This window comes from Phyllobates terribilis, unplaced genomic scaffold, assembly GCF_046119375.1.
Source record: "Phyllobates terribilis strain yellow unplaced genomic scaffold, ASM4611937v1 Scaffold_15__1_contigs__length_34870131, whole genome shotgun sequence".
NCBI lineage: Eukaryota > Metazoa > Chordata > Amphibia > Anura > Dendrobatidae > Phyllobates > Phyllobates terribilis.
The window spans coordinates 17,240,589-17,260,454 of NW_027362775.1; positions in this window are offsets into that span (position 1 = coordinate 17,240,589).

A 19,866-nucleotide genomic window follows, 5' to 3' on the forward strand; every position below is an offset into this window, starting at 1 on the left:
TGACATTTAAAAAGGCTTCAGAACTCTTCCATTGTTCTCGGAATTCCGCTGACGTTTAAAAATGCTTCACAACTCTTCCATTGTTCTCGGAATTCCGCTGACTTTTAAAAATGCTTCACAACTCTTCCATTGTTCTCGGAATTCCGCTGACTTTTAAATATGCTTTACAACTCTTCCATTGTTCTCGGAATTCCGCTGACTTTTAAAAATGCTTCGGAACTCTTCGATTGTTCTCCAAATTCCGCTGAAGTTTAAAAATGCTTCGGAACTCTTCCAGTGTTCACAGAAATCCGCTGACGTTTAAAAATGCTTCGGAAATCTTCCATTGTTTTCAAAATTCCGCTGACGTTTAAAAATGCTTCAGAACTCTTCCATTGTTCTCGGAATTCCCCTGACGTTTAAAAATGCTTCGGAACTCTTCTATTGTTCTCGGAATTCCGGTGAAGTTTAAAAATGCTTCGGAACACTTCCATTGATCCAGGAATTCTTCTGATGTTTAAAAATGCTACGGAACTCTTCCATTGTTCTCGGAATTCCGCTGACTTTTAAAAATGCTTCGGAACTATTCCATTGTTCTCGGAATTCCGCTGACGCTTAAAAATGCTTCACAACTCTTCTATTGTTCTCAGAATTCTGCTGACTTCTAAAAATGCTTCGGAACTCTTCCATTGCTGTCGGAATTCCGCTGACGCTTAAAATTGCTTCAAAACTGTTCCATTTTTCTCGGAATTCCGCTGAAGTTTAAGAATGCTTCGGAACTCTTCCATTGTTCTCGGAATTCTGCTGAAGTTTAAAAATGCTTCGGAACTCTTCCATTGTTCTCGGAATTCCGCTGACGTTTAAAAATGCTTCGGAACTCTTCCATTGTTCTCGGAATTCCGCTGACGTTTAAAAATGCTTCACAACTCTTCCATTGTTCTCGGAATTCCGCTGACTTTTAAAATTGCTTCGGAACTCTTCGATTGTTCTCCAAATTCCGCTGAAGTTTAAAAATGCTTCGGAACTTTTCCAGTGTTCTCGGAATTCCGCTGACTTTTAAAAATGCTTCACAACTCTTCCATTGTTCTCGGTATTCTGCTGACTATTAAAAATGCTTCAGAACTCTTCCATTGTTCTCGGAATTCCGCTGAAGTTTAAGTATGCTTCGGAACTCTTCCAGTGTTCTCGGAATTCCGCTGACTTTTAAAAATGCTTCACAACTCTTCCATTGTTCTCGGAATTCCGCTGACATTTAAAAAGGCTTCAGAACTCTTCCATTGTTCTCGGAATTCCGCTGACGTTTAAAAATGCTTCGGAACTCTTCCATTGTTCTCGGAATTCCGCTGACGTTTAAAAATGCTTCACAACTCTTCCATTGTTCTCGGAATTCCGCTGACTTTTAAAAATGCTTCGGAACTCTTCGATTATTCTCCAAATTCCGCTGAAGTTTAAAAATGCTTCGGAACTCTTCCAGTGTTCTCGGAATTCCGCTGACTTTTAAAAATGCTTCGGAACTCTTCGATTGCTCTCTAAATTCCGCTGAAGTTTAAAAATGCTTCGGAACTCTTCCAGTGTTCGCAGAATTCCGCTGACGTTTAAAAATGCTTCGGAAATCTTCCATTGTTTTCAAAATTCCGCTGATGTTTAAAAATGCTTCAGAACTCTTCCATTGTTCTCGGAATTCCGCTGATGTTTAAAAATGCTTCGGAACTCTTCCATTGTTCTCGGAATTCCGGTGAAGTTTAAAAATGCTTCGGAACTCTTACATTGTTCTCAGAATTCCGCTGAAGTTTAAACATGCTTTGGTACCCTTCTATTGTTCTCGGAATTCTGCTGACTTTTAAAAATGCTTCGGAACTCTTCCATTGATCCAGGAATTCTGCTGAAGTTTAAAAATGCTTCGGAACTCTTCTATTGTTCTCGGAATTCCGCTGACTTTTAAAAATGCTTCGGAACTCTTCCATTGTTCTCGGAATTCCGCTGAAGTTTAAGAATGATTCTCAACTCTTCCATTGTTCTCGGAATTCTGCTGAAGTTTTGAAGTTTAAAAATGCTTCGGAATTCTTCCATTGTTCTCGGAATTCCGCTGACGCTTAAAAATGCTTCACAACTCTTCTATTGTTCTCAGAATTCCACTGACTTTTAAAAATGCTTCGGAACTCTTCCATTGTTCTCGAAATTCCGCTGACGCTTAAAAATGCTTCACAACTCTTCTATTGTTCTCAGTATTCCGCTGACTTTTAAAAATGCTTCTGAACTCTTCCATTGTTCTCGGAATTCCGCTGAAGTTTAAGTATGCTTCGGAACTCTTCCATTGTTCTCCGAATTCTGCTGAAGTTTAAAAATGCTTCGGAACTCTTCAATTGTTCTCAGAATTCCGCTGACATTTAAAAATGCTTCGGAACTCTTCCATTGTTCTCGGAATTCCGCTGACATTTAAAAAGCCTTCAGAACTCTTCCATTGTTCTCGGAATTCCGCTGACGTTTAAAAATGCTTCGGAACTCTTCCTTTGTTCTTGGAATTCCACTGACGTTTAAAAATGCTTCACAACTCTTCCATTGTTCTCGGAATTCCGCTGACTTTTAAAATTGCTTCGGAACTCTTCGATTGTTCTCCAAATTCCGCTGAAGTTTAAAAATGCTTCGGAACTCTTCCAGTGTTCACAGAATTCCGCTGACGTTTAAAAATGCTTCGGAAATCTTCCATTGTTTTCAAAATCCGCTGACGTTTAAAAATGCTTCAGAACTCTTCCATTGTTCTCGGAATTCCGCTGACATTTAAAAATGCTTCGGAACTCTTCCATTGTTCTGGTATTCCGCTGACTTTTAAAAATGCTTCGGAACGCTTCGATTGTTCTCCAAATTCCGCTGAAGTTTAAAAATGCTTCGGAACTCTTCCAGTGTTTGCAGAATTCCGCTGACGTTTAAAAATGCTTCGGAAATCTTCCATTGTTTTCAAAATTACGCTGACGCTTAAAAATGCTTCAGAACTCTTCCATTGTTCTCGGAATTCTTCTGAAGTTTTGAAGTTTAAAAATGCTTCGGAATTCTTCCATTGTTCTCGGAATTCCGCTGACGCTTAAAAATGCTTCACAACTCTTCTATTGTTCTCAGAATTCCGCTGACTTTTAAAAATGCTTCGGAACTCTTCCATTGTTGTCGGAATTCCGCTGACGCTTAAAATTGCTTCAAAACTGTTCCATTGTTCTCGGAATTCCGCTGAAGTTTAAGAATGCTTCAGAACTCTTCCATTGTTCTCAGAATTCTGCTGAAGTTTAAAAATGCTTCGGAACTCTTCCATTGTTCTCAGAATTCCGCTGACGCTTAAAAATGCTTCACAACTCTTCTATTGTTCTCGGAATTCCGCTGACATTTAAAAATGCTTCGGAACTCTTCCATTGTCCTCGGAATTCCGCTGAAGTTTAAGAATGCTTCGGAACTCTTCCATTGTTCTCAGAATTCTGCTGAAGTTTAAAAATGCTTCGGAACTCTTCCATTGTTCCCGGAATTCCGCTGACGCTTAAAAATGCTTCACAACTCTTCCATTGTTCTCGAAATTCCGCTGACTTTTAAAAATGCTTCGGAACTCTTCGATTGTTCTCCAAATTCCGCTGAAGTTTAAAAATGCTTCGGAACTCTTCCAGTGTTCGCAGAATTCCGCTGACGTTTAAAAATGCTTCGGAAATCTTCCATTGTTTTCAAAATTACGCTGACGTTTAAAAATGCTTTGGTACCCTTCTATTGTTCTCGGAATTCTGCTGACTTTTAAAAATGCTTCGGAACTCTTCCATTGTTCTCCGAATTCCGCTGACTTTTAAAAATGCTTCGGAACTCTTCCATTGTTCTCAGAATTCCGCTGACATTTAAAAATGCTTCAGAAGTCTTCCATTGTTCTCGGAATTCCGCTGACATTTAAAAAGGCTTCAGAACTCTTCCATTGTTCTCGGAATTCCGCTGACGTTTAAAAATGCTTCGGAACTCTTCCATTGTTCTCGGAATTCCGCTGACGTTTAAAAATGCTTCACAACTCTTCCATTGTTCTCGGAATTCCGCTGACGTTTAAAAATGCTTCGGAACTCTTCCAGTGTTCTCGGAATTCCGGTGAAGTTTAAACATGCTTTGGTACCCTTCTATTGTTCTCGGAATTCTTCTGAAGTTTTGAAGTTTAAAAATGCTTCGGAATTCTTCCATTGTTCTCGGAATTCCGCTGACGCTTAAAAATGCTTCACAACTCTTCTATTGTTCTCAGAATTCTGCTGACTTCTAAAAATGCTTCGGAACTCTTCCATTGCTGTCGGAATTCCGCTGACGCTTAAATTTGCTTCAAAACTGTTCCATTTTTCTCGGAATTCCGCTGAAGTTTAAGAATGCTTTGGAACTCTTCCATTGTTCTCGGAATTCTGCTGAAGTTTAAAAATGCTTCGGAACTGTTCCATTGTTCTCGGAATTCCGCTGACGTTTAAAAATGCTTCGGAACTCTTCCATTGTTCTCGGAATTCCGCTGACGTTTAAAAATGCTTCACAACTCTTCCATTGTTCTCGGAATTCCGCTGACTTTTAAAATTGCTTCGGAACTCTTCGATTGTTCTCCAAATTCCGCTGAAGTTTAAAAATGCTTCGGAACTTTTCCAGTGTTCTCGGAATTCCGCTGACTTTTAAAAATGCTTCACAACTCTTCCATTGTTCTCGGTATTCTGCTGACTTTTAAAAATGCTTCAGAACTCTTCCATTGTTCTCGGAATTCCGCTGAAGTTTAAGTATGCTTCGGAACTCTTCCAGTGTTCTCGGAATTCCGCTGACTTTTAAAAATGCTTCACAACTCTTCCATTGTTCTCGGAATTCCGCTGACATTTAAAAAGGCTTCAGAACTCTTCCATTGTTCTCGGAATTCCGCTGACGTTTAAAAATGCTTCGGAACTCTTCCATTGTTCTCGGAATTCCGCTGACTTTTAAAAATGCTTCACAACTCTTCCATTGTTCTCGGAATTCCGCTGACTTTTAAAAATGCTTCGGAACTCTTCGATTGTTCTCCAAATTCCGCTGAAGTTTAAAAATGCTTCGGAACTCTTCCAGTGTTCTCGGAATTCCGCTGACTTTTAAAAATGCTTCGGAACTCTTCGATTGTTCTCCAAATTCCGCTGAAGTTTAAAAATGCTTCGGAACTCTTCCAGTGTTCGCAGAATTCCGCTGACGTTTAAAAATGCTTCGGAAATCTTCCATTGTTTTCAAAATTCCGCTGATGTTTAAAAATGCTTCAGAACTCTTCCATTGTTCTCGGAATTCCGCTGACGTTTAAAAATGCTTCGGAACTCTTCCATTGTTCTCGGAATTCCGGTGAAGTTTAAAAATGCTTCGGAACTCTTCCATTGTTCTCGGAATTCCGCTGACGTTTAAAAATGCTTCGGAACTCTTCCAGTGTTCGCAGAATTCCGCTGACGTTTAAAAATGCTTCGGAAATCTTCCATTGTTTTCAAAATTCCGCTGATGTTTAAAAATGCTTCAGAACTCTTCCATTGTTCTCGGAATTCCGCTGACGTTTAAAAATGCTTCGGAACTCTTCCATTGTTCTCGGAATTCCGGTGAAGTTTAAAAATGCTTCGGAACTCTTACATTGTTCTCAGAATTCCGCTGAAGTTTAAACATGCTTTGGTACCCTTCTATTGTTCTCGGAATTCTGCTGACGTTTAAAAATGCTTCGGAACTCTTCCAGTGTTCGCAGAATTCCGCTGACGTTTAAAAATGCTTCGGAAATCTTCCATTGTTTTCAAAATTCCGCTGAAGTTTAAAAATGCTTCGGAACTCTTCTATTGTTCTCGGAATTCCGCTGACATTTAAAAATGCTTCGGAACTCTTCCATTGTTCTTGGAATTCCACTGACGTTTAAAAATGCTTCACAACTCTTCCATTGTTCTCGGAATTCCGCTGACTTTTAAAATTGCTTCGGAACTCTTCGATTGTTCTCCAAATTCTGTTGAAGTTTAAAAATGCTTCGGAACTCTTCGATTGTTCTCCAAATTCCGCTGACGTTTAAAAATGCTTCAGAACTCTTCCATTGTTCTCGGAATTCCGCTGACATTTAAAAATGCTTCGGAACTCTTCCATTGTTCTGGTATTCCGCTGACGTTTAAAAATGCTTCACAACTCTTCCATTGTTCTCGGAATTCCGCTGACTTTTAAAAATGCTTCGGAACTCTTCGATTGTTCTCCAAATTCCGCTGAAGTTTAAAAATGCTTCGGAATTCTTCCAGTGTTCGCAGAATTCCGCTGACGTTTAAAAATGCTTCGGAAATCTTCCATTGTTTTCAAAATTCCGCTGACGTTTAAAAATGCTTCAGAACTCTTCCATTGTTCTCGGAATTCCGCTGACGTTTAAAAATGCTTCGGAACTCTTCCATTGTTCTCGGAATTCCGGTGAAGTTTAAAAATGCTTCGGAACTCTTACATTGTTCTCAGAATTCCGCTGAAGTTTAAACATGCTTTGGTACCCTTCTATTGTTCTCGGAGTTCTGCTGACTTTTAAAAATGTTTCGGAACTCTTCCATTGATCCAGAAATTCTGCTGAAGTTTAAAAATGCTTCGGAACTCTTCCATTGTTGTCGGAATTCCGCTGACGCTTAAAATTGCTTCAAAACTCTTCCATTGTTCTCGGAATTCCGCTGAAGTTTAAGAATGCTTCAGAACTCTTCCATTGCTCTCAGAATTCTGCTGAAGTTTAAAAATGCTTCGGAACTCTTCCATTGTTCTCGAAATTCCGCTGACGCTTAAAAATGCTTCACAACTCTTCTATTGTTCTCGGAATTCCGCTGACATTTAAAAATGCTTCGGAACTCTTCCATTGTTCTCGGAATTCCGCTGAAGTTTAAGAATGCTTCGGAACTCTTCCATTGTTCTCGGAATTCTGCTGAAGTTTAAAAATGCTTCGGAACTCTTCCATTGTTCTCGGAATTCCGCTGACTTTTAAAATTGCTTCGGAACTCTTCGATTGTTCTCCAAATTCCGCTGAAGTTTAAAAATGCTTCGGAAATCTTCCATTGTTTTCAAAATCCGCTGACGTTTAAAAATGCTTCAGAACTCTTCCATTGCTCTCGGAATTCCGCTGACATTTAAAAATGCTTCGGAACTCTTCCATTGTTCTGGTATTCCGCTGATGTTTAAAAATGCTTCACAACTCTTCCATTGTTCTCGGTATTCCGCTGACTTTTAAAAATGCTTCAGAACTCTTCCATTGTTCTCGGAATTCCGCTGAAGTTTAAGTATGCTTCGGAACTCTTCCATTGTTCTCGGAATTCTGCTGAAGTTTAAAAATGCTTCGGAACTCTTCCATTGTTCTCAGAATTCCGCTGACATTTAAAAATGCTTCGGAACTCTTCCATTGTTCTCTGAATTCCGCTGACATTTAAAAAGGCTTCAGAACTCTTCCATTGTTCTCGGAATTCCGCTGACGTTTAAAAATGCTTCACAACTCTTCCATTGTTCTCGGAATTCCGCTGACTTTTAAAAATGCTTCACAACTCTTCCATTGTTCTCGGAATTCCGCTGACTTTTAAATATGCTTTACAACTCTTCCATTGTTCTCGGAATTCCGCTGACTTTTAAAAATGCTTCGGAACTCTTCGATTGTTCTCCAAATTCCGCTGAAGTTTAAAAATGCTTCGGAACTCTTCCAGTGTTCACAGAAATCCGCTGACGTTTAAAAATGCTTCGGAAATCTTCCATTGTTTTCAAAATTCCGCTGACGTTTAAAAATGCTTCAGAACTCTTCCATTGTTCTCGGAATTCCCCTGACGTTTAAAAATGCTTCGGAACTCTTCTATTGTTCTCGGAATTCCGGTGAAGTTTAAAAATGCTTCGGAACACTTCCATTGATCCAGGAATTCTTCTGATGTTTAAAAATGCTACGGAACTCTTCCATTGTTCTCGGAATTCCGCTGACTTTTAAAAATGCTTCGGAACTATTCCATTGTTCTCGGAATTCCGCTGACGCTTAAAAATGCTTCACAACTCTTCTATTGTTCTCAGAATTCTGCTGACTTCTAAAAATGCTTCGGAACTCTTCCATTGCTGTCGGAATTCCGCTGACGCTTAAAATTGCTTCAAAACTGTTCCATTTTTCTCGGAATTCCGCTGAAGTTTAAGAATGCTTCGGAACTCTTCCATTGTTCTCGGAATTCTGCTGAAGTTTAAAAATGCTTCGGAACTCTTCCATTGTTCTCGGAATTCCGCTGACGTTTAAAAATGCTTCGGAACTCTTCCATTGTTCTCGGAATTCCGCTGACGTTTAAAAATGCTTCACAACTCTTCCATTGTTCTCGGAATTCCGCTGACTTTTAAAATTGCTTCGGAACTCTTCGATTGTTCTCCAAATTCCGCTGAAGTTTAAAAATGCTTCGGAACTTTTCCAGTGTTCTCGGAATTCCGCTGACTTTTAAAAATGCTTCACAACTCTTCCATTGTTCTCGGTATTCTGCTGACTATTAAAAATGCTTCAGAACTCTTCCATTGTTCTCGGAATTCCGCTGAAGTTTAAGTATGCTTCGGAACTCTTCCAGTGTTCTCGGAATTCCGCTGACTTTTAAAAATGCTTCACAACTCTTCCATTGTTCTCGGAATTCCGCTGACATTTAAAAAGGCTTCAGAACTCTTCCATTGTTCTCGGAATTCCGCTGACGTTTAAAAATGCTTCGGAACTCTTCCATTGTTCTCGGAATTCCGCTGACGTTTAAAAATGCTTCACAACTCTTCCATTGTTCTCGGAATTCCGCTGACTTTTAAAAATGCTTCGGAACTCTTCGATTATTCTCCAAATTCCGCTGAAGTTTAAAAATGCTTCGGAACTCTTCCAGTGTTCTCGGAAGTCCGCTGACTTTTAAAAATGCTTCGGAACTCTTCGATTGCTCTCTAAATTCCGCTGAAGTTTAAAAATGCTTCGGAACTCTTCCAGTGTTCGCAGAATTCCGCTGACGTTTAAAAATGCTTCGGAAATCTTCCATTGTTTTCAAAATTCCGCTGATGTTTAAAAATGCTTCAGAACTCTTCCATTGTTCTCGGAATTCCGCTGATGTTTAAAAATGCTTCGGAACTCTTCCATTGTTCTCGGAATTCCGGTGAAGTTTAAAAATGCTTCGGAACTCTTACATTGTTCTCAGAATTCCGCTGAAGTTTAAACATGCTTTGGTACCCTTCTATTGTTCTCGGAATTCTGCTGACTTTTAAAAATGCTTCGGAACTCTTCCATTGATCCAGGAATTCTGCTGAAGTTTAAAAATGCTTCGGAACTCTTCTATTGTTCTCGGAATTCCGCTGACTTTTAAAAATGCTTCGGAACTCTTCCATTGTTCTCGGAATTCCGCTGAAGTTTAAGAATGATTCTCAACTCTTCCATTGTTCTCGGAATTCTGCTGAAGTTTTGAAGTTTAAAAATGCTTCGGAATTCTTCCATTGTTCTCGGAATTCCGCTGACGCTTAAAAATGCTTCACAACTCTTCTATTGTTCTCAGAATTCCACTGACTTTTAAAAATGCTTCGGAACTCTTCCATTGTTCTCGAAATTCCGCTGACGCTTAAAAATGCTTCACAACTCTTCTATTGTTCTCAGTATTCCGCTGACTTTTAAAAATGCTTCTGAACTCTTCCATTGTTCTCGGAATTCCGCTGAAGTTTAAGTATGCTTCGGAACTCTTCCATTGTTCTCCGAATTCTGCTGAAGTTTAAAAATGCTTCGGAACTCTTCAATTGTTCTCAGAATTCCGCTGACATTTAAAAATGCTTCGGAACTCTTCCATTGTTCTCGGAATTCCGCTGACATTTAAAAAGCCTTCAGAACTCTTCCATTGTTCTCGGAATTCCGCTGACGTTTAAAAATGCTTCGGAACTCTTCCTTTGTTCTTGGAATTCCACTGACGTTTAAAAATGCTTCACAACTCTTCCATTGTTCTCGGAATTCCGCTGACTTTTAAAATTGCTTCGGAACTCTTCGATTGTTCTCCAAATTCCGCTGAAGTTTAAAAATGCTTCGGAACTCTTCCAGTGTTCACAGAATTCCGCTGACGTTTAAAAATGCTTCGGAAATCTTCCATTGTTTTCAAAATCCGCTGACGTTTAAAAATGCTTCAGAACTCTTCCATTGTTCTCGGAATTCCGCTGACATTTAAAAATGCTTCGGAACTCTTCCATTGTTCTGGTATTCCGCTGACTTTTAAAAATGCTTCGGAACGCTTCGATTGTTCTCCAAATTCCGCTGAAGTTTAAAAATGCTTCGGAACTCTTCCAGTGTTTGCAGAATTCCGCTGACGTTTAAAAATGCTTCGGAAATCTTCCATTGTTTTCAAAATTACGCTGACGCTTAAAAATGCTTCAGAACTCTTCCATTGTTCTCGGAATTCTTCTGAAGTTTTGAAGTTTAAAAATGCTTCGGAATTCTTCCATTGTTCTCGGAATTCCGCTGACGCTTAAAAATGCTTCACAACTCTTCTATTGTTCTCAGAATTCCGCTGACTTTTAAAAATGCTTCGGAACTCTTCCATTGTTGTCGGAATTCCGCTGACGCTTAAAATTGCTTCAAAACTGTTCCATTGTTCTCGGAATTCCGCTGAAGTTTAAGAATGCTTCAGAACTCTTCCATTGTTCTCAGAATTCTGCTGAAGTTTAAAAATGCTTCGGAACTCTTCCATTGTTCTCAGAATTCCGCTGACGCTTAAAAATGCTTCACAACTCTTCTATTGTTCTCGGAATTCCGCTGACATTTAAAAATGCTTCGGAACTCTTCCATTGTCCTCGGAATTCCGCTGAAGTTTAAGAATGCTTCGGAACTCTTCCATTGTTCTCAGAATTCTGCTGAAGTTTAAAAATGCTTCGGAACTCTTCCATTGTTCCCGGAATTCCGCTGACGCTTAAAAATGCTTCACAACTCTTCCATTGTTCTCGAAATTCCGCTGACTTTTAAAAATGCTTCGGAACTCTTCGATTGTTCTCCAAATTCCGCTGAAGTTTAAAAATGCTTCGGAACTCTTCCAGTGTTCGCAGAATTCCGCTGACGTTTAAAAATGCTTCGGAAATCTTCCATTGTTTTCAAAATTACGCTGACGTTTAAAAATGCTTTGGTACCCTTCTATTGTTCTCGGAATTCTGCTGACTTTTAAAAATGCTTCGGAACTCTTCCATTGTTCTCCGAATTCCGCTGACTTTTAAAAATGCTTCGGAACTCTTCCATTGTTCTCAGAATTCCGCTGACATTTAAAAATGCTTCAGAAGTCTTCCATTGTTCTCGGAATTCCGCTGACATTTAAAAAGGCTTCAGAACTCTTCCATTGTTCTCGGAATTCCGCTGACGTTTAAAAATGCTTCGGAACTCTTCCATTGTTCTCGGAATTCCGCTGACGTTTAAAAATGCTTCACAACTCTTCCATTGTTCTCGGAATTCCGCTGACTTTTAAAAATGCTTCGGAACTCTTCGATTGTTCTCCAAATTCCGCTGAAGTTTAAAAATGCTTCGGAACTCTTCCAGTGTTCTCGGAATTCCGGTGAAGTTTAAACATGCTTTGGTACCCTTCTATTGTTCTCGGAATTCTTCTGAAGTTTTGAAGTTTAAAAATGCTTCGGAATTCTTCCATTGTTCTCGAAATTCCGCTGACGCTTAAAAATGCTTCACAACTCTTCTATTGTTCTCAGAATTCTGCTGACTTCTAAAAATGCTTCGGAACTCTTCCATTGCTGTCGGAATTCCGCTGACGCTTAAATTTGCTTCAAAACTGTTCCATTTTTCTCGGAATTCCGCTGAAGTTTAAGAATGCTTCGGAACTCTTCCATTGTTCTCGGAATTCTGCTGAAGTTTAAAAATGCTTCGGAACTCTTCCATTGTTCTCGGAATTCCGCTGACGTTTAAAAATGCTTCGGAACTCTTCCATTGTTCTCGGAATTCCGCTGACGTTTAAAAATGCTTCACAACTCTTCCATTGTTCTCGGAATTCCACTGACTTTTAAAATTGCTTCGGAACTCTTCGATTGTTCTCCAAATTCCGCTGAAGTTTAAAAATGCTTCGGAACTTTTCCAGTGTTCTCGGAATTCCGCTGACTTTTAAAAATGCTTCACAACTCTTCCATTGTTCTCGGTATTCTGCTGACTTTTAAAAATGCTTCAGAACTCTTCCATTGTTCTCGGAATTCCGCTGAAGTTTAAGTATGCTTCGGAACTCTTCCAGTGTTCTCGGAATTCCGCTGACTTTTAAAAATGCTTCACAACTCTTCCATTGTTCTCGGAATTCCGCTGACATTTAAAAAGGCTTCAGAACTCTTCCATTGTTCTCGGAATTCCGCTGACGTTTAAAAATGCTTCGGAACTCTTCCATTGTTCTCGGAATTCCGCTGACTTTTAAAAATGCTTCACAACTCTTCCATTGTTCTCGGAATTCCGCTGACTTTTAAAAATGCTTCGGAACTCTTCGATTGTTCTCCAAATTCCGCTGAAGTTTAAAAATGCTTCGGAACTCTTCCAGTGTTCTCGGAATTCCGCTGACTTTTAAAAATGCTTCGGAACTCTTCGATTGTTCTCTAAATTCCGCTGAAGTTTAAAAATGCTTCGGAACTCTTCCAGTGTTCGCAGAATTCCGCTGACGTTTAAAAATGCTTCGGAAATCTTCCATTGTTTTCAAAATTCCGCTGATGTTTAAAAATGCTTCAGAACTCTTCCATTGTTCTCGGAATTCCGCTGACGCTTAAAAATGCTTCACAACTCTTCTATTGTTCTCAGAATTCCACTGACTTTTAAAAATGCTTTGGAACTCTTCCATTGTTCTCGAAATTCCGCTGACGCTTAAAAATGCTTCACAACTCTTCTATTGTTCTCGGAATTCCGCTGACATTTAAAAATGCTTCGGAACTCTTCCATTGTTCTCGGAATTCCGCTGAAGTTTAAGAATGCTTCGGAACTCTTCCATTGTTCTCAGAATTCTTCTGAAGTTTAAAAATGCTTCGGAACTCTTCCATTGTTCTCGGAATTCCGCTGATGCTTAAAAATGCTTCACAACTCTTCCATTGTTCTCGGTATTCCGCTGACTTTTAAAAATGCTTCTGAACTCTTCCATTGTTCTCGGAATTCTGCTGAAGTTTAAAAATGCTTCGGAACTCTTCCATTGTTCTCGGAATTCCGCTGACGTTTAAAAATGCTTCGGAACTCTTCCATTGTTCTCGGAATTCCGCTGACGTTTAAAAATGCTTCACAACTCTTCCATTGTTCTCGGAATTCCGCTGACTTTTAAAATTGCTTCGGAACTCTTCGATTGTTCTCCAAATTCCGCTGAAGTTTAAAAATGCTTCGGAACTTTTCCAGTGTTCTCGGAATTCCGCTGACTTTTAAAAATGCTTCACAACTCTTCCATTGTTCTCGGTATTCTGCTGACTTTTAAAAATGCTTCAGAACTCTTCCATTGTTCTCGGAATTCCGGTGAAGTTTAAGTGTGCTTCGGAACTCTTCCAGTGTTCTCGGAATTCCGCTGACTTTTAAAAATGCTTCACAACTCTTCCATTGTTCTCGGAATTCCGCTGACATTTAAAAAGGCTTCAGAACTCTTCCATTGTTCTCGGAATTCCGCTGACGTTTAAAAATGCTTCGGAACTCTTCCATTGTTCTCGGAATTCCGCTGACTTTTAAAAATGCTTCACAACTCTTCCATTGTTCTCGGAATTCCGCTGACTTTTAAAAATGCTTCGGAAATCTTCCATTGTTTTCAAAATTCCGCTGATGTTTAAAAATGCTTCAGAACTCTTCCATTGTTCTCGGAATTCCGCTGATGTTTAAAAATGCTTCGGAACTCTTCCATTGTTCTCGGAATTCCGGTGAAGTTTAAAAATGCTTCGGAACTCTTACATTGTTCTCAGAATTCCGCTGAAGTTTAAACATGCTTTGGTACCCTTCTATTGTTCTCGGAATTCTGCTGACTTTTAAAAATGCTTCGGAACTCTTCCATTGATCCAGGAATTCTGCTGAAGTTTAAAAATGCTTCGGAACTCTTCTATTGTTCTCGGAATTCCGCTGACTTTTAAAAATGCTTCGGAACTCTTCCATTGTTCTCGGAATTCCGCTGAAGTTTAAGAATGCTTCTCAACTCTTCCATTGTTCTCGGAATTCTGCTGAAGTTTTGAAGTTTAAAAATGCTTCGGAATTCTTCCATTGTTCTCGGAATTCCGCTGACGCTTAAAAATGCTTCACAACTCTTCTATTGTTCTCAGAATTCCACTGACTTTTAAAAATGCTTCGGAACTCTTCCATTGTTCTCGAAATTCCGCTGACGCTTAAAAATGCTTCACAACTCTTCTATTGTTCTCGGAATTCCGCTGACATTTAAAAATGCTTCGGAACTCTTCCATTGTTCTCGGAATTCCGCTGAAGTTTAAGAATGCTTCGGAACTCTTCCATTGTTCTCGGAATTCTGCTGAAGTATAAAAATGCTTCGGAACTCTTCAATTGTTCTCAGAATTCCGCTGACATTTAAAAATGCTTCGGAACTCTTCCATTGTTCTCGGAATTCCGCTGACATTTAAAAAGCCTTCAGAACTCTTCCATTGTTCTCGGAATTCCGCTGACGTTTAAAAATGCTTCGGAACTCTTCCTTTGTTCTTGGAATTCCACTGACGTTTAAAAATGCTTCACAACTCTTCCATTGTTCTCGGAATTCCGCTGACTTTTAAAATTGCTTCGGAACTCTTCGATTGTTCTCCAAATTCCGCTGAAGTTTAAAAATGCTTCGGAACTCTTCCAGTGTTCACAGAATTCCGCTGACGTTTAAAAATGCTTCGGAAATCTTCCATTGTTTTCAAAATCCGCTGACGTTTAAAAATGCTTCAGAACTCTTCCATTGTTCTCGGAATTCCGCTGACATTTAAAAATGCTTCGGAACTCTTCCATTGTTCTGGTATTCTGCTGACGTTTAAAAATGCTTCACAACTCTTCCATTGTTCTCGGAATTCCGCTGACTTTTAAAAATGCTTCGGAACTCTTCGATTGTTCTCCAAATTCCGCTGAAGTTTAAAAATGCTTCGGAACTCTTCCAGTGTTCTCGAAATTCCGCTGACTTTTAAAAATGCTTCGGAACGCTTCGATTGTTCTCCAAATTCCGCTGAAGTTTAAAAATGCTTCGGAACTCTTCCAGTGTTTGCAGAATTCCGCTGACGTTTAAAAATGCTTCGGAAATCTTCCATTGTTTTCAAAATTACGCTGACGCTTAAAAATGCTTCAGAACTCTTCCATTGTTCTCGGAATTCTTCTGAAGTTTTGAAGTTTAAAAATGCTTCGGAATTCTTCCATTGTTCTCGGAATTCCGCTGACGCTTAAAAATGCTTCACAACTCTTCTATTGTTCTCAGAATTCCGCTGACTTTTAAAAATGCTTCGGAACTCTTCCATTGTTGTCGGAATTCCGCTGACGCTTAAAATTGCTTCAAAACTGTTCCATTGTTCTCGGAATTCCGCTGAAGTTTAAGAATGCTTCAGAACTCTTCCATTGTTCTCAGAATTCGGCTGAAGTTTAAAAATGCTTCGGAACTCTTCCATTGTTCTCAGAATTCCGCTGACGCTTAAAAATGCTTCACAACTCTTCTATTGTTCTCGGAATTCCGCTGACATTTAAAAATGCTTCGGAACTCTTCCATTGTCCTCGGAATTCCGCTGAAGTTTAAGAATGCTTCGGAACTCTTCCATTGTTCTCAGAATTCTGCTGAAGTTTAAAAATGCTTCGGAACTCTTCCATTGTTCCCGGAATTCCGCTGACGCTTAAAAATGCTTCACAACTCTTGCATTGTTCTCGGAATTCCGCTGACTTTTAAAAATGCTTCACAACTCTTCCATTGTTCTCGGTATTCTGCTGACTTTTAAAAATGCTTCAGAACTCTTCCATTGTTCTCGGAATTCCGCTGAAGTTTAAGTATGCTTCGGAACTCTTCCAGTGTTCTCGGAATTCCGCTGACTTTTAAAAATGCTTCACAACTCTTCCATTGTTCTCGGAATTCCGCTGACATTTAAAAAGGCTTCAGAACTCTTCCATTGTTCTCGGAATTCCGCTGACGTTTAAAAATGCTTCGGAACTCTTCCATTGTTCTCGGAATTCCGCTGACTTTTAAAAATGCTTCACAACTCTTCCATTGTTCTCGGAATTCCGCTGACTTTTAAAAATGCTTCGGAACTCTTCGATTGTTCTCCAAATTCCGCTGAAGTTTAAAAATGCTTCGGAACTCTTCCAGTGTTCTCGGAATTCCGCTGACTTTTAAAAATGCTTCGGAACTCTTCGATTGTTCTCTAAATTCCGCTGAAGTTTAAAAATGCTTCGGAACTCTTCCAGTGTTCGCAGAATTCCGCTGACGTTTAAAAATGCTTCGGAAATCTTCCATTGTTTTCAAAATTCCGCTGATGTTTAAAAATGCTTCAGAACTCTTCCATTGTTCTCGGAATTCCGCTGACGCTTAAAAATGCTTCACAACTCTTCTATTGTTCTCAGAATTCCACTGACTTTTAAAAATGCTTTGGAACTCTTCCATTGTTCTCGAAATTCCGCTGACGCTTAAAAATGCTTCACAACTCTTCTATTGTTCTCGGAATTCCGCTGACATTTAAAAATGCTTCGGAACTCTTCCATTGTTCTCGGAATTCCGCTGAAGTTTAAGAATGCTTCGGAACTCTTCCATTGTTCTCAGAATTCTTCTGAAGTTTAAAAATGCTTCGGAACTCTTCCATTGTTCTCGGAATTCCGCTGATGCTTAAAAATGCTTCACAACTCTTCCATTGTTCTCGGTATTCCGCTGACTTTTAAAAATGCTTCTGAACTCTTCCATTGTTCTCGGAATTCTGCTGAAGTTTAAAAATGCTTCGGAACTCTTCCATTGTTCTCGGAATTCCGCTGACGTTTAAAAATGCTTCGGAACTCTTCCATTGTTCTCGGAATTCCGCTGACGTTTAAAAATGCTTCACAACTCTTCCATTGTTCTCGGAATTCCGCTGACTTTTAAAATTGCTTCGGAACTCTTCGATTGTTCTCCAAATTCCGCTGAAGTTTAAAAATGCTTCGGAACTTTTCCAGTGTTCTCGGAATTCCGCTGACTTTTAAAAATGCTTCACAACTCTTCCATTGTTCTCGGTATTCTGCTGACTTTTAAAAATGCTTCAGAACTCTTCCATTGTTCTCGGAATTCCGGTGAAGTTTAAGTGTGCTTCGGAACTCTTCCAGTGTTCTCGGAATTCCGCTGACTTTTAAAAATGCTTCACAACTCTTCCATTGTTCTCGGAATTCCGCTGACATTTAAAAAGGCTTCAGAACTCTTCCATTGTTCTCGGAATTCCGCTGACGTTTAAAAATGCTTCGGAACTCTTACATTGTTCTCGGAATTCCGCTGACTTTTAAAAATGCTTCACAACTCTTCCATTGTTCTCGGAATTCCGCTGACTTTTAAAAATGCTTCGGAAATCTTCCATTGTTTTCAAAATTCCGCTGATGTTTAAAAATGCTTCAGAACTCTTCCATTGTTCTCGGAATTCCGCTGATGTTTAAAAATGCTTCGGAACTCTTCCATTGTTCTCGGAATTCCGGTGAAGTTTAAAAATGCTTCGGAACTCTTACATTGTTCTCAGAATTCCGCTGAAGTTTAAACATGCTTTGGTACCCTTCTATTGTTCTCGGAATTCTGCTGACTTTTAAAAATGCTTCGGAACTCTTCCATTGATCCAGGAATTCTGCTGAAGTTTAAAAATGCTTCGGAACTCTTCTATTGTTCTCGGAATTCCGCTGACTTTTAAAAATGCTTCGGAACTCTTCCATTGTTCTCGGAATGCCGCTGAAGTTTAAGAATGCTTCTCAACTCTTCCATTGTTCTCGGAATTCTGCTGAAGTTTTGAAGTTTAAAAATGCTTCGGAATTCTTCCATTGTTCTCGGAATTCCGCTGACGCTTAAAAATGCTTCACAACTCTTCTATTGTTCTCAGAATTCCACTGACTTTTAAAAATGCTTCGGAACTCTTCCATTGTTCTCGAAATTCCGCTGACGCTTAAAAATGCTTCACAACTCTTCTATTGTTCTCGGAATTCCGCTGACATTTAAAAATGCTTCGGAACTCTTCCATTGTTCTCGGAATTCCGCTGAAGTTTAAGAATGCTTCGGAACTCTTCCATTGTTCTCGGAATTCTGCTGAAGTATAAAAATGCTTCGGAACTCTTCAATTGTTCTCAGAATTCCGCTGACATTTAAAAATGCTTCGGAACTCTTCCATTGTTCTCGGAATTCCGCTGACATTTAAAAAGCCTTCAGAACTCTTCCATTGTTCTCGGAATTCCGCTGACGTTTAAAAATGCTTCGGAACTCTTCCTTTGTTCTTGGAATTCCACTGACGTTTAAAAATGCTTCACAACTCTTCCATTGTTCTCGGAATTCCGCTGACTTTTAAAATTGCTTCGGAACTCTTCGATTGTTCTCCAAATTCCGCTGAAGTTTAAAAATGCTTCGGAACTCTTCCAGTGTTCACAGAATTCCGCTGACGTTTAAAAATGCTTCGGAAATCTTCCATTGTTTTCAAAATCCGCTGACGTTTAAAAATGCTTCAGAACTCTTCCATTGTTCTCGGAATTCCGCTGACATTTAAAAATGCTTCGGAACTCTTCCATTGTTCTGGTATTCTGCTGACGTTTAAAAATGCTTCACAACTCTTCCATTGTTCTCGGAATTCCGCTGACTTTTAAAAATGCTTCGGAACTCTTCGATTGTTCTCCAAATTCCGCTGAAGTTTAAAAATGCTTCGGAACTCTTCCAGTGTTCTCGAAATTCCGCTGACTTTTAAAAATGCTTCGGAACGCTTCGATTGTTCTCCAAATTCCGCTGAAGTTTAAAAATGCTTCGGAACTCTTCCAGTGTTTGCAGAATTCCGCTGACGTTTAAAAATGCTTCGGAAATCTTCCATTGTTTTCAAAATTACGCTGACGCTTAAAAATGCTTCAGAACTCTTCCATTGTTCTCGGAATTCTTCTGAAGTTTTGAAGTTTAAAAATGCTTCGGAATTCTTCCATTGTTCTCGGAATTCCGCTGACGCTTAAAAATGCTTCACAACTCTTCTATTGTTCTCAGAATTCCGCTGACTTTTAAAAATGCTTCGGAACTCTTCCATTGTTGTCGGAATTCCGCTGACGCTTAAAATTGCTTCAAAACTGTTCCATTGTTCTCGGAATTCCGCTGAAGTTTAAGAATGCTTCAGAACTCTTCCATTGTTCTCAGAATTCGGCTGAAGTTTAAAAATGCTTCGGAACTCTTCCATTGTTCTCAGAATTCCGCTGACGCTTAAAAATGCTTCACAACTCTTCTATTGTTCTCGGAATTCCGCTGACATTTAAAAATGCTTCGGAACTCTTCCATTGTCCTCGGAATTCCGCTGAAGTTTAAGAATGCTTCGGAACTCTTCCATTGTTCTCAGAATTCTGCTGAAGTTTAAAAATGCTTCGGAACTCTTCCATTGTTCCCGGAATTCCGCTGACGCTTAAAAATGCTTCACAACTCTTGCATTGTTCTCGGAATTCCGCTGACTTTTAAAAATGCTTCGGAACTCTTCGATTGTTCTCCAAATTCCGCTGAAGTTTAAAAATGCTTCGGAACTCTTCCAGTGTTCGCAGAATTCCGCTGACGTTTAAAAATGCTTCGGAAATCTTCCATTGTTTTCAAAATTACGCTGACGTTTAAAAATGCTTTGGTACCCTTCTATTGTTCTCGGAATTCTGCTGACTTTTAAAAATGCTTCGGAACTCTTCCATTGTTCTCCGAATTCCGCTGACTTTTAAAAATGCTTCGGAACTCTTCCATTGTTCTCAGAATTCCGCTGACATTTAAAAATGCTTCAGAAGTCTTCCATTGTTCTCGGAATTCCGCT